At 42.3% G+C, this 15,774-nt stretch overlaps 2 pseudogenes across 2 annotated transcripts; both read left to right on the top strand.

Annotated features, from left to right (window-relative positions):
* Positions 1-1,510: 1,510 nt before the first annotated feature.
* On the top strand, positions 1,511-4,720 carry LOC308370051 (major histocompatibility complex class I-related gene protein-like; annotated as a pseudogene). Its single transcript, XR_013969082.1, has 6 exons — positions 1,511-1,606; positions 1,807-2,061; positions 2,257-2,526; positions 2,723-3,004; positions 4,338-4,454; positions 4,684-4,720. The product of XR_013969082.1 is annotated as a major histocompatibility complex class I-related gene protein-like (transcript).
* A 9,667-nt stretch (positions 4,721-14,387) lies between these two features.
* Positions 14,388-15,095, top strand: LOC308370344 (major histocompatibility complex class I-related gene protein-like; annotated as a pseudogene). Its single transcript has 2 exons — positions 14,388-14,625; positions 14,841-15,095. The product of its transcript is annotated as a major histocompatibility complex class I-related gene protein-like (transcript).
* The last annotated feature ends 679 nt before the right edge of the window (positions 15,096-15,774 follow it).

Below are 15,774 nucleotides of genomic sequence, written 5' to 3'. Positions count from 1 at the left end.
ATGCATGACGGTATACTTAATAAACAAAGTTTTTTAATCTTTTCCAAAAACACATTTATTCTACATTTTTAAATTTGAAAGAAGTCACCAATGTTTCATTACATTTCCAATATTAAACATGGGCTCACCTTCTGACAATACGAACAAAGCATTACATTACATTTAAAAGAAACATCAATGCATTGTGGTAATATAAAATATCACATTAAAATCCTTACATCAAATTAGTTTAATGAATGTTATGAATTTGGCTAAAATAGGCTATTGAAAAGGCTATACAGTTGTCTTTCTCATAATAAGAAAAATTATAGCAAAAATCATTAACTGAATGATACTAAAGTAATAGCTGACATTTGATAACTAATAATTAAATACTAATAACTTATTATTTAGCCATATCACCAACTGAAAATAGGCCACAGAACATTGGGAATATGAAATAAGCTACTGAATATTGAAGCGAAAACAACATAACAAAATGGCACATTCTTTCTGGTGGTCTCAATGGCTGCATTGCTGTCGCATTCCATCCGGCTGTGTCCAGACTCCATGGATTTATGGGTCTATAATGGGTCTATAATGGCTTTCCTGTTCTGCCCTCCACGTGGGTCAGAGTACAATACCACAGGCTCAGTATCTGAAAGAGAGGACAGATACCTGACCATGCATGTGCTGATCTCTGATGAGTCACGGCCCCCTGCACCTTCACGCCACATGTAGCAGCTTGCCTCTTTGCTGCTTAACTCATAGACTTTAAGGTTGTAGGTGCCTAACGTCCTGAGAGACTGCTCACGTTTCTCCATGGAGTGTTCAGCACTTGCTCAAGATCAAAAGAGACTGCTCTGTATGAGGACTGTTCTTGCACTCGTCTCTTCTCATGTTCTTTATGTTTTCAGGCCTGAGTCTCTCTGTTTTGGTGGGCATTGTATTGTTGTTCATTGATTTGTTTGTCACTGGCATGTCAATGCTTGTACCACTCACAGAACTTGCGTGCATCTTTAATGGGTTGGTGAAAGCCTAAATTGAAATCTGTTTGGAATATATGCCCGTAGAAACTGAGTTTCTTAGGATTCCCTTTCCATTGCTTGTAGCATTTATGCACATAGAGGTAAATCTTTGATGTATTCAAATTTGCCTCAAGGTTCTGCCTTGTTGTGTCTTTCCTGCAGTAATACTGTGATTTAACTGTGGGGAAAGTCTTAATGTGATCTCTTGGGCCCAGCAACTCCAGGGAGCCGGGCCAGGCCTTCAGTCTTTGTGCATTTAAATACCAAGTGTTCAAAAATATGATTAATAATACTTCTTCAGCAGTTAAAAACAGTTTTCTTCTTGTTGACCTACCTGCTTTACATGTGGTGTCAGATATTTGGACTCATGTGCAATCTGCAGGGTACCCATAATACATCAAGTACAAGTTTTTTTGACCCTTGACCTTCCGTATCGTGTTTTCAACTTTTACTTTGAAAATCTCACTCACTTCCTTAATGAACACACAAAATATATCCGTGAGGGTGGTGATATTTTACTTTCACTTTCGTGAGAAGTGCGGTAAAAATGCTAAAGTATGTAATGATGTTGTTATTGGTTTTCCATCAATGTATCGCAGGTAGGTGACAATCACAGCTCTTATTTCGTCTATTATTTATAATGTTAAATAGCGCGTATTTATGTGTAGTAGCAATTATGTTGACCTACATCGTATTAGAAGACGCTACTGATAAGACGTAACGTATCGCAAGTTGTGAGCTATATCGAAATACATGCATTGTGATGTATCAAGCATGAATAATATTTTATCTTTTAAAGATGTCCACTCTCTTCATCGACGTTGCGCTGCGACGCAGGGTAATTCATATCCTAAGAACATCCAGTTTTTAATGGTAGATGACATTATGGTCTACTATTACATCAGTGCTGGAAAGCAACCCTCAATACCGAAGTGGTTGAACCATTCAGAGGGTGTTTTGCTCTGGGGAGAGATCAGGAGGAATTTGCATTATAATCGTTTCATTATGGACACTGCCGTAAGATTGACAAGTGAACGATTCAATCACTCTCATGGTAAGTTTCTCATCATAGGCAGCGGCAATTTTGTTCAAGCTTTGCCAATGTGAAAATGTTATTCTGAATTATTTTTTTATTGAATACGGTATCGAATTACGGTAATAAAGAAATTATGGGTGTGTTGCTATTTTTGTCTGTGGAAACGGGATTTAGAACGCTTTAACTGGTACTTTCCCGTGTCTTTGTGCTAAGACCACATTTACCAGGCCCATGGTCGGTGTGATTATAAGGATGAGTACATTTCAGCAGCCATGAGCCATGCTTACGACGGTAAAGACTTCGTGAGTTTTGATGTTGAATCCAACACATGGGTGGCTGCCGTTCCTGAAGCACTGTTCTATAAAAGGAAAAGGGAGGACAATATTGAGGATCTTCATCGACTGATTCATTCATATAAATACAGGTGCACCGACTGGCTGAAAAAATTGCTGCTTTTCAGCCAGGAAGAGAGGAAAGACAAAGGTAAATAGTTTAATTCCAAGAACACCAGTTTTAGGAATCCAGTATCTATTTTTGTGATGCCAGAAACACACGCAGAACAAACGATGCAGAACAAAAGGAAATATAGCGAAGTATAGAAGTAGAAGTGACAGATGTAATACACACACACACACAATTAATAATGTACAGGTAACATTCTTGTTGACTTTATGTGCAGTTCCAGATGTTGTGCTGATTGAAAGGTCCTACCCTGGTTCCTCTGACATAGCGGTCACATGTCACGTTACTGGATTTTACCCCCGGCCGGTTCAGGTTGAGTGGCTCAATCAAGAGGGCCACATATTGGACGGAGTGAGTAATGGGGAGGTGCTGCCCAACGGAGATGGTACATAACAGGTTAGGTGCACCCTGAATGTACCAGATGGAGCCCAGTGGTCCCAGATCTACAGGTGTCAGGTCGTGCACAGCAGTGTGACTGGAAACATCACAGTGGAATGGGGTAAGATAGCCACTGGTCCAGCCTCCAGTTGGGACCTATGATAACCTCATGGGACATGGGTGGGGGGGTTGTGTATTACCACTGCAGAAACCACCCAATTTTCTTACTCCTTGAGGGCTGTTCCACATTGAAATGTAAGCAAATACAACCTGATTTAGTTACTGTTTAACAGCTGAGGACCTGTTAAAATTGACTTTTTGAGGTTCTGACATATTCAAATGTCAAAGAATAATAAATATTAATAAAAAAGCTATTTGTTAAGAATACACAGTAGGCTACACCAGTCGAGTTATGAGAAGTTGCATGTTTCTTCAAAGTCATGATTTTTCTGTTATGTGCACGATACAGAAAGCTCCGTTAGTTTAATGTTAATGTGGCAACATTCTGCTTATCTGCTTGTCTGCTTATCATTTATTTTAAAAACTTAGATTCTGTTCTATTTAACCACAGATGTAATTTCATTATCAAATTCCCCATGAAATTGTGCGTGAAATTGATAGTTCATCAAGGCATTATTACATTGAACTAGTAATTCTGTTGGTTCTTGCAGCTCAGTGGGAAAGCACACTTGCAACAGGGCTGAGGAGGAGGTCATACCTCTAAGGTTCAATCCCCCCTGAGGTCCCACAGCTTCCTGCAGTGGGGAAACGCCTCTGATCACTACAATGTATGAAAGGGCCTTCGTGCCTGTAGTGTAGACCATTATAATTCTTTATGCCAGATGTGCTTTAAGGGAAATCATCCTTTTGTCCAAACCATGGTCATTTGAAAGCATGACTGCTGAATCTGCCTTTAAACAGATTCTACTGAAATAGTGGATGACTTTTGTATATGCATTAAATTATTTATTTAACAGAGACCGTTAAAATAAATAAACATTGCTGTAAATGTGCTAGAGTTAGCAAACTGCAGACAGATTCAGAGTTAGCCAACTACAGACTACAGACTAGTAACCCTGTCCAGATGTTTTTTAACAGCTAAAACGACGTGACAACATTGACAGGACAGCAGTGTTAAGCAAATATAGGTGAAGCATGCAAGAAGCAAATAGTTCATGAACCAACCAACAGGACTATATTAAGCAGCATTGAGCCATGTTCTGGTTGAAGCAAACATCCAGTTGCCAAAGAAGCATGCAGTGAAGAAAGCAGACAACTGAACAACATTAACCCATATTAAACCAATGTTAGCTGAAGCCTGCGGGCAGTGGGCTAGCCTACAAAAATATAGCACGCAACAGGACAGCATTATGCAGCGTCAGGCAGATATTAGGTGAGTTACAGTTGAGAGTGTCTTACCACTGCATTCAATCTCATTTTTTCATCCCTTTCAGAGCCCAAGAGGAGCTTATTCATACCACTGATAGTGGGATGCTCAGTCTTTACAGGACTATCTGTGCTGGTTTTGATACTGTGCATAAAAAATCTATCTGTAGCTTCACATACATTCGGTAAGGAGAACTGAACAGTTCAATTTGTGCTTGCATGGTAGAAAACATAATTCAGTGGCCTGTGTAACTATTACTGATAGAACATTTCTAAGACTTTAGAAGGATTTTCTTGGTCGACTTGGACCATAGTTAACCAAAAGGCCTTGGCTTTTTTTTTGGGAAATAAGTTATGACATTATTTGGCATATGAATGATTGCAGTTTCTACAACAACATGTTTCTGATTTCAGCCCTTTGAGAAACATAAACTTGAACTTCGGAGGATGAATATGATATTTCACACATCACCAATTCATCCAACGCATCAGGGAGTCTCTGGCAAGATGAGACACGCAGCTACAGCAGCCACTGACTGTTCCTTTCGGTTTACTTGTGGTGCTTGTTTCGTTCTATTTATGAAAATGGTTTCATGTTCAGTATTATGGATGATTTTCTTGTTGTAATACCTCTGCCCAGAACTTGGATTCAGATGCCTTAAGATATGCAGGCTATTTCTAATGTGTGTGTAGCGCCTCTCTCGCTTGGTGGAGCTTTATGAGAGGTGGCTAACCTGAATTCTTAAAATAATCTGTGTGGCTCCTTATTTAACTTAAGATATGCTATGCAAATCAATACACACAACTGTTTAAAAAAACGAACTATTTACTTATTAAACCAATGCAATTATTCAGTAGTCATTTCAATACACAGCACATTCAATACAGTACAACACATGGGCCCAACGAAAATAAAACAGCCGGCAACATGAAACATATACAGTTTACCCCAGTTCAACGTTGCAAGCCTGAACGTCGCTTGGGTTCGTTGAAGCCAAAAACAAAATGGCTGCTTCACCTTGAGGGCAAAATTAAACGTGATATGGTACCTTGCATCAATGAGCCTGTGTGTGTAGCCGCACACACAGCAGAGGAAAGGCGGCAGCAGGTGGAGACCAACCCAGGATCCAGATGACGAGAAGAGTCGACTATCGTCACCCGATGCAGAGTCCGACGATGGATGGCAGGGTTCCACGGACTTAGCTACTGCAACGTTAGCTAGTCGCTAGCTTGTTAGCTTAGTCCCAGCCTGAAAACTAGCCACTTGTCCAGCAGCTAAACTACTTATTGTAAACGGTTGAGTTATCCACTCAACTATCCAAAAGCAATAAGAGTCCTAGTCGAACTCACTTAACTGGTGAACACTTTAAATATCACTTCTTTCTCCACAATACCGTTAACCTTCTCTATCCACCTGCTCACTCCACGCTATCCCATCACTCTCCCGTTTTCTTACCGTCTCCCCCTTCTCTACCCACTTCCCTGTCCTTTGACCTCAGATGTAATTTGCTCATAATCAAACAGTACAGCAATAAAATACATTCACAAACATTTTCAGAAATGCATTACAAATCAAATAATAAACATTTTAAATGAATTACCTTTTAACCTTAATGCTATTTATTATATCATGAACTTATTTATTCTACCTTATACTATTTATAAAACTATTATATTTATACTATTAATGTAATTCAACAGGGTTACACCCTCCCCCTTTTAAACGTCTGTATGTCCTCATCAGACACTGACTAACTTAAACTAAGGAGTCTTCCTTAAGGTGTAATAACTCTAGTGACAGTGTCCTATTTTAATGACTATGCCTCTGTGGACAATAGTTACTGGCTGATCTCTGGACCTACCAGGATGATCATAGGTTAGTCTAATAGTCGGCTTTGCAGCTCTTTTAGGTCTAGGCTCAGATCTGGTTATCACTCTGTCTTCCTGGACCTCAGATACATCTTCTTCCGACTCCAATCCAGCTTCACTGGTCTCTTCCAGAGCTATTACTGGATCACACTCTTCATTCCCTTCATCCGCAGATTCCGTTTCAGAGTTGTGGTCATCCTCTTCAGAATCTGAATCATCCTCCTCCACAGGGTCAGCTGTAGGGTCATGGACATGTCTTGGTTCAGGAATACCATCAGGCTCTAACTCAATGTCCTCTTCAGGCTCAGGGTCATCTCCTTGGTCAACGTCTGGCCTGGCAGTATGCATCACTCTTGGGCCAAGCTCTCTCCGAGTGGCACGGTGAGGGACATAGTAGTCCATGTCAGAGGACGAATCCGAAAACTCCAGTAACTCCTGAGTCTCTGGTCTCAAGTCTCGGTGGCTTTTCTTGTGAGTGCTTGCTCTGGTCTTGGGCCTGGCAGGTGGTTCTTCAACCTGGGTGGTAGATGGCATTCTCACAAGCTGTCCAATAGGAAGGAGATGGTCCCTATGCATAGTCTTCGTACCTGGTGTTCCATCCTCCCTTTTGATCTTGAACACAGGTAGGTTGGGCATCTTTCCCACGACAACATAGGGGTTAGGATTCCACTTACTTTCCAGCTTGTGCTTGCCTCTCAGGCCTAGGTTCCGGAGCAGAACTCTGTCACCTATCTCGATGGACTGAAAGGTAACTCGGCGGTCATACAATCTCTTGTTCCTCTGGTGCCTTTTGTCAGCTGCATGAGAGGCTAGCTTGTAGGCCTGCTTCAAGTCTTCCTTCAACTTTGTGACATAACGGGTGTGGCCTGCATCTTCTATGCCATCTGGTGATGTTCCAAAGCACAAGTCAACAGGAAGTCTAGCCTCTCTGCCGAACATTAGGTGGTAAGGCGAGTACCCTGTGGCATCACACTTCGTGCTATTGTACGCGTGGACCAGGTAAGGCACATGTTGGCTCCAGGTACGCTTCTTCTCGCGTCCCAGTGTACCAAGCATGGAGAGTAAAGTTCGGTTGAACCTTTCTGGCTGCGGATCTCCTTGAGGATGATACGGCGTTGTCCGCGACTTGCGTATTCCCATCAAGGTCAACAGCTCTCGGATCAATCGGCACTCAAAGTCTCTTCATTGATCTGAATGGATCCTTGAAGGCAGTCCATAATTCACAAAATACTTCTCCATCAAGATCTTGGCCACAACATGGGCCTTCTGGCTCCTCGTTGGGAAAGCCTGGGCGTATCTGGTGAAATGGTCTGTGACCACTAAGACGTTGCTTATGCCTTTTGTGTCAGGCTCCATGGAAAGGAAGTCCATGCACACTAGGTCCAAAGGCCCCTGGCTTACGATCTGGTGCAATGGAGCAGCTCTCTGTGTAGGGGTCTTGTGAGCGACACACTCTCCACAGTTCCTTATGTATTCTTCCACATTGATCGACATCCTTGGCCAAAAGAATCGACTTCGAAGGAGGTCAACCGTTCTCTCCTGTCCAAGGTGCCCCAGGTCATCATGCATGGCTTGCATAACTCTCTCACGGAACTCCTTTGGTAGGACGAGTTGACTGACCACTTCTCCGGAGGGTTTCTTACTCAAACGGTACAACATTCCATCCTTCATGGTGAGCTTCCCCGTTTCTCTTTTCAGTCTTGAAAGCTCTTGACTCATCACATCTGGCCAGCGTCCATGCTTGACGGCCTGGATGGCTGGTCCGATAGCTTCATCATCTTCTTGAGCCTTCCTGAGATTCGGTTTGGAAATGAGTTCCAGTGACTTTAACTCCATGTGCGTTGGAAACGCATAAAGATTAGGAACACAGTGTGAAGATGCCCCGAGCTGAGCGACATAAACAGGCGTTCTATGGCCAGGCCCTAGGACACAGACTCTCTGGCAGATAGTCTTGACCCCAGACTGAGGGATGGTCACCCAGCTGTCGTCTTCATCCACATCTGGCATGTTCCTAGACAACAGGTCGGCATCAATGTTCTGTCGGCCTGGTCTATACTGTACATCAAACTCATAAGTCGATAAGGCAGCTAGCCAGCGATGACCCACCGCATTGAGCTTGGCTGTCGACAGCACATACGTAAGTGGGTTGTTATCAGTACGTATGGTGAATCTTGCTCCATACAGGTAGTCATGGAATTTGTCGACTACCGCCCACTTCAGTGACAAGAATTCCAGCTGATGTATGGGGTAGTTTCGCTCTGCTGAGCTTACCTTTCGGCTCGCAAAGGCAACTGGCCGCAGGCCTTCAGGGTGATCTTGGTAAAGGACAGCACCAAGACCCTTCAAGCTCGCATCAACATGCAGAATGTATGGCTTTTGTGGATTGGCAAAGGCCAGGACAGGTGCATGTGTCAAACATTGTATGACCTCGTAAAACGCATGTGCGCAGGCTTTGTCCCATCTTTCCCCGAAGGGCTCTGATTCTTTCAAGTAGACCTTTTCCACCTCTTGAGCATAGTTCTTACCTTTCTGCTTTGGAGCGTAGCCCTTTGTGAGCTCGGTCAATGGTCTTACTATGGCAGAATAATTTTGGATGAATCTACGGTAATAACCGCAAAATCCAAGGAAAGATTGTAGCGTCTTCAAGTTGGTAGGCATTGGCCAGGTGGTGACTGCCTCAATCTTGTCTGGATCTGGGGCAACTCCTTCTGCAGACACAATGTGTCCCAGGTATTTGACCCTCGGCAGACAGATTTGACACTTGTCCACAGAAAGCTTCAGCCCAACTTCACCAAGACGATCTAGGACCTTGAGCAGTCTCTCTTCGTGCTCTTCGAGAGTCTTTCCAAACACAATCAAGTTGTCCAGGTACACCAACACTTGTAATAGGTTCATGTCTCCAACTGCCTTTTCCATTAACCTTTGGAAGGTCGCTGGAGCTCCTGTGATACCTTGCGGCATTCGTTCAAACTGAAAGAACCCTAATGGGCAAATAAATGCCGTTTTCTCTTTGTCCTCTTCGGACATAGCTATCTGATAGTAGCCTGAACGCAAATCCAGTACAGAGAACCACTGACTCCCCGTCAAGGCATTCAGCGCATCCTCAATACATGGTGTCGTATCCTGGTCAGGTATCGTTCGGCTATTCAGCAGTCTATAGTCTATGCACATTCTAACAGCTCCAGTCTTCTTTCTGAAGACTACTATTGGGGATGCATAGGGGCTTCGTGACTCTGTTATGATCCCGGCCTGCAGCAGCTCTTGTAAGTGTTTTCTAACGTCTTCGATGTCTGCAGGGGCCAGCCGGCGTGATCGTTGGCGGAAAGGCCTGGAATCGGACAGTCGGATTCGGTGCTCTACCCCTCTGGCCAATCCCACGTCCCACTCTTGGATGGAGAAAACACGAGGCTTTTGGGCCAGTTTCTTACACAGTCTGTTTTTCCAATGTTCTGATATAGGAGAGTCTCCAAAGTTGATCATGCTTTCGTCAAAGTCAGAGGACCCAGTGGCCTTGTGGGGAATAGTAGTCACTGAATCAATGTGATACATATATCCAAGCTCCGTTCCCACAGGAATGGAAGTTTCTCTGGACGATTCATTCTTGACTAATACTCTCAAGCTGTTGACATCTACTGCCCCACTGGGCACAACCATGGGATGGAGAAACACATTAGCAGGTAAGGAGACTGCTGGTGCGGTATCTACCATCAGGATTTCTTGTTCAACAGGCTTCTTCCACTCCACTTTGCACACAACATGAGTGATGCCATCTGGTGGTAAGATCAAAGGGCCTGGCCCCATCCATCTGACACTCCCAGCCTCATCATCATGGACCGGAACAGCAACACCCTTGAGTGTAGGTTGATCCTCTTTGACACGAACACGAAGGCCAAGCGTTCTCGTGACATCAATGCCATTGCCTTTGCACTGATCCACTAAGCGTCTGACATGGCTCGCATTGGTGCCTACAATGACCGATGTCTCATCGTCAGACCTGGGACTAGGACATATGAGGGCAAGGACAGTTACGATCTGGCTGGTTCCTATCACCTCAGCTGGATACTCTAAGTCAACTACCACATAGCCACGGTAGGGGTAGCTAACTCCAGACTCACTTAAACCCCACAATGAAAGACCAGACACTGGCTGAATGGGGATATCAGACAAGTATTTCTGATACCAAGGCTCAAAAATGATCGTGACCTGAGAGCCACTATCTAGCAAAGCAGTGCAAGGTTGTCCATTTACCTTCAGTGGCACCCGGCTAGGCGGCCCAACCAGCCCATCAGGAATACACAGGTTGGCAGGCATGCAAGCTGTGTCTTCGTTCACAGAGTGACTGACTGCACTATATGTGGCATTACTGGACGACTGGTTCTTCGACAGCTTCAGGGCCTGAATAAGTCTCTTGATAACTTTAGCCTGGTTTTCTGTATGCTGGCACTTCCCCGCATAATGCCCATCCTCTCCACATCGATAACAGAAATGTTCTTCTGAGGCTTGGAGTGATCTGTGTGGAAAACTGGCAGCTGGCTTTGATGTATTTACAGCTGAAACAGCAGCTTGTGGTTCAGCCACTTTGTTGGTGACTTTCTGTTGCAGACGCTTCATCTGTTTTTTCAATGCAGCTATCTCACTATCGGAGGTGTACTCACCTGATACAGCATTAAGGGAATGGTTCTCAGTGTTTTCTGTTGTGGCTTGAGCTGGCAGAGACACTAAAGCAGCAACTAAGTACTTGAGCTCTTTAATCTCAGACTTCAAGTTCTGAATTTCAGTCTGCTTTGCATCAACATCTTGCTTTACATATGCGCTCTGCACTACATGGCTGATCTTTTTTCTAGAGGCCTCATATTCCTCCTCTGTTCGTATCTCCTTTAACAGCTGGAGAAAGGTTGGCGGCTTTTCCTTCCTCTCTCTCAGACGAAGATGGACTAACATCAGGTCGGAGGCTATCCCACCACGCAACAGCTGTTCAAGTCTTGCTTTATCTGCACAGCCTTGGGGAAGACCACTTCTCTGCACGACCCTATTCAACGACTGTTCTAGACGTCTAAGGAAGTCAGACAGCTTCTCACCTGATTGCTGCTGCAGTAAGCGGAAAGCAAAGTATAACTCTTCTCCTGACTCTGCTGTCCCAAACGCATGCTCAAGCGCCTCTAACCAGTCTTCAGGGCTCAAGTCTGGATCGCTGGTTCGTGCTGCTTTTACAATCTCAAGCGCTGGACCTCTAAGGCTTTCCATCAGTCTCCGCCTCTTCTCTTTGGGAGAGCAGTCACACTCCTCCACCATGAGCCGTGCTTGACCCAGCCAGTGTTCAAACTGTTCTTCTCCTGCTGGGGTAGGCAGCAGCCCAGAGAAACTTCGTAGGCGGCGATAGCTTCCATGTTCACCTGATGACTTGGTTTTGTCAAGCAAATCACTCACAGCTCTCAAAATGGCCTCTGTTGACCTAGCAGCAGCGTCTTCTGTTGAGAACAATGTGCGGAGGTTTTCCCCTTGCTTACCTTCAGCTTGTGGCGGCACAGACATCTGAACATGTGCATTGGCTCGTGAATCTTCATCTGCTATGACAACAGGCCATGGCCCTGTACCACCTGTAGAAAACACTTCAAAGGGAACCATGTCACCTTTTACTGCTTCCTTGCATTCACACAGAACAAAGTAACGGTTGTGCACCATGTTGAAAATTCGTCCTCTGACACGCACACGTCCCAAGCACTTCACTGTTTGCAGTGCCTCTTCAATTTCAGTAATATTAACATCTTCTTGAGTGATAACCAGGACTGCATGAGCCTCATCTAATGCTTCGCCACGGCACCATCCCTTTAACTCTAATGCAAATGCTTGAGTTGCCATGTTAATGCTTCAGTCTCTACTGTAGTTGCTAATGCTACTAATTTTCAATGCTTCAAAACTATTATTTATAGCTTCAAAAATGCTAATTTTCCCTGGAAATATATATACAATAAACAAGAAACCCACACTATAATCCCAGCGATGCCTCCATTTTATGTAGCGCCTCTCTCGCTTGGTGGAGCTTTATGAGAGGTGGCTAACCTGAATTCTTAAAATAATCTGTGTGGCTCCTTATTTAACTTAAGATATACTATGCAAATCAATACACACAACTGTTTTAAAAAACGAACTATTTACTTATTAAACCAATGCAATTATTCAGTAGTCATTTCAATACACAGCACATTCAATACAGTACAACACATGGGCCCAACGAAAATAAAACAGCCGGCAACATGAAACATATACAGTTTACCCCAGTTCAACGTTGCAAGCCTGAACGTCGCTTGGGTTCGTTGAAGCCAAAAACAAAATGGCTGCTTCACCTTGAGGGCAAAATTAAACGTGATATGGTACCTTGCATCAATGAGCCTGTGTGTGTAGCCGCACACACAGCAGAGGAAAGGCGGCAGCAGGTGGAGACCAACCCAGGATCCAGATGACGAGAAGAGTCGACTATCGTCACCCGATGCAGAGTCCGACGATGGATGGCAGGGTTCCACGGACTTAGCTACTGCAACGTTAGCTAGTCGCTAGCTTGTTAGCTTAGTCCCAGCCTGAAAACTAGCCACTTGTCCAGCAGCTAAACTACTTATTGTAAACGGTTGAGTTATCCACTCAACTATCCAAAAGCAATAAGAGTCCTAGTCGAACTCACTTAACTGGTGAACACTTTAAATATCACTTCTTTCTCCACAATACCGTTAACCTTCTCTATCCACCTGCTCACTCCACGCTATCCCATCACTCTCCCGTTTTCTTACCGTCTCCCCCTTCTCTACCCACTTCCCTGTCCTTTGACCTCAGATGTAATTTGCTCATAATCAAACAGTAGGCTACAGCAATAAAATACATTCACAAACATTTTCAGAAATGCATTACAAATCAAATAATAAACATTTTAAATGAATTACCTTTTAACCTTAATGCTATTTATTATATCATGAACTTATTTATTCTACCTTATACTATTTATAAAACTATTATATTTATACTATTAATGTAATTCAACAGGGTTACATGTGCTCTCTGGTCTGGTTAAGTCATCTTTCGCATAGCCTACTCATATTACAGTGAGCAGTGAGTCTATATATGTACTATGTATTGATTTTAATTAGTAATGCAATCAGATATGTGCCATAAAAACAACTTTGTACCTCAACTCCAAACACCGCTATTTTGTAAGTTTATGATTCTATTTATATCTTTGTATTGGTTTATATTGTCACCATATTTAGGAGGCAATATTATGTGTTTATCGAACTATATATATATATATATATATAATCTTAATTTTTTGAATTTGTATCTATTTTTTGAAACCTCCCCTAGAATTTGAACTATCTTTCTTTTAAATATAAATACGAAATCAGTTTTGTGTCATATGTGTTAATACTTCTCACATCAGTAAACTACGATTTACATATGCCTGTTTGCATACTACTTAAACTGCAATGATTATATATATTAGTAGAATGTATTCAAATTTTAATGTGAAACATTGCCCGACTGTGCTTGTAATTGTGTTTGATTCAAGCTTAAAACTCGTGACGTCGGAACTGAAACTGTCTTGACTGCACCCTTCAACCACTATGTTTTCACTTTTTCAAGCTCATAATTTTACCTAGGCGATAATATTATGAAGTCCTTTATAAATGTTAGACATAATTTATCATGCTTTAATGGTGTTTCCGTTGTTTTTCCAACCACACCAAGCAGGTAGGTGCTGTCATCGCTTGGGAATAGCAGCCAATTGATTGTATTATTTACAATGGTTTGCCAATTATATGAGAAAGTAATAGAGGCCTACATGTGAGAAAATCATATTGATTACATGTTACCTTCCACAGCTATCCATTCCCTTCATGGCCAAGGACTGGCGACTCAGGGGACTTCATATCCAAAGAACATTCATGGTTTTTGTGGCCTACATGCTATGAGAACTGCGGTTTTAATGTTTTGTGAATTGTATAGTAGTCCTATTGTTAGATTTTTGTACGATGTGATAGATTAATGTGCAAATTACACTTTCATTAAATTCTAGAAATATGAATAACTCATTGTTGCTCTGGTATGTCTCAGAGGATGAATAACAAACTTTGTTCGATAATTTGTATTTGCCTACATCTCTCCTCTGATGAAAGACCAATAAAGAATGACCAATGTATCTATTCATTTCTATTTGTCTTGTAGACCATATTTACCAGGTTCATGGTCAGTGTAATTTGAATATGGAGGATGGAAGCATATCAGGGCGCTCTCTCCATGCTTATGAAGGGAAAGACTTTGTAAGTTTTGATGTTACATCCAGGACATGGATAGCTGTGGCATCTGAAGCAGTCTTTAATAAATGAAAAAGAGAAGAAAACAATGAAGATCTTTTTCGGCTGGTATACCATTATGAAATCCAGTGTATCGACTGGCTGAAGAAGTTACTGCGTCTCAGCAAAGAAAAGAGAAAAGAAAAAGGTAGAAGAGACTCAAAAAATAGGAATCAACTTAATTGTGTCTGCTCTGTCACACACACACACACACACACTGTTATCAATGCTGATAATGCACATGTAAATGTGTTATTCAGTTGCAATGAAAAAGAAGTTCTCAGCTTTAGGAGAATTTCTTGCTTTATGCAGTTCCAGATGTTGTGCTGATTGAAACATCTTCCCCTGGTTCCTCTGACACAGCGGTCACATGTCACGTGTAAAACTGGATTTTACCCTTGGGCGGTGCAGGTTGAGTGGCTCAATCAAGAGGGCTACATATTGGACAGAGTGAGTAATGGGGAGGTGCTGCCCAACGGAGATGGTACATACCAGATAAGTCGGACTCTGAGTGTACCAGAAGGAGCCCGATGGTCCAAGATCTACAGGTGTCAGGTTGTGCACAGCAGTGTGACTGGAAACATCACATTTAAATGGGGTAAGTACCAGCACGGCTGAGCAAAAGTATTTTGGATCAGCCACTAACTTTACTGTTTACATGTAAACCGTAAAGTGAGAAAGCTATGCATTTTCAGTTCATTCAAATCCTTACCAGAACAGCTTCCAAACTGACATATGCAAACCTAAGCTATAGTGTAGGCCTACCTGTTTGTTGAATGATAATGAAACTACTGTTGAATGCAGTTTACTGTAATACGAAAGCATCTTTCAAACTTCCCTCTTATCCCTAAAGACATCTAAAGACTTGTAGGGTTATCAGCACACCTTCATTGAATCTATGGAATTTAAAGAATAACCCAGATAAATGTTTTAAAGTTACTAGCAAATTTAAGCAGATTACTGAATTAATTTAGTCAACATTCAAAATATACCATGGTTAAGTGGAAGACTTACCATGACCTTACCAGAGACCAAGATTTACTTCTCCTTTAAACATTTTAGATGAATAAGGAACTCGAACTTGTTCCCCTTGTCCACTCTTTTAAAAATGATATCTAAAACCTAAGTCTAAAACCTTGTCTTAAACCCACTCCATAGCACTCATATATTTCTAAATACATACATTTCAGCAATTTAGTAAAACATGTTCAAGCCAGCTCTTTAGTCTCAAGAATAATACATAAGTAATAATAATAAAATGTTAAATAACTCTTCAGTCTCAAAAGTAATAAGTGTA

The sequence above is a fragment of the Sprattus sprattus genome (assembly GCF_963457725.1).
Source record: "Sprattus sprattus genome assembly, chromosome: 9".
Lineage (NCBI taxonomy): Eukaryota > Metazoa > Chordata > Actinopteri > Clupeiformes > Clupeidae > Sprattus > Sprattus sprattus.
Note: the sequence above shows the minus strand (reverse complement) of the source record. Positions and strands in the feature narration are given on the sequence as shown.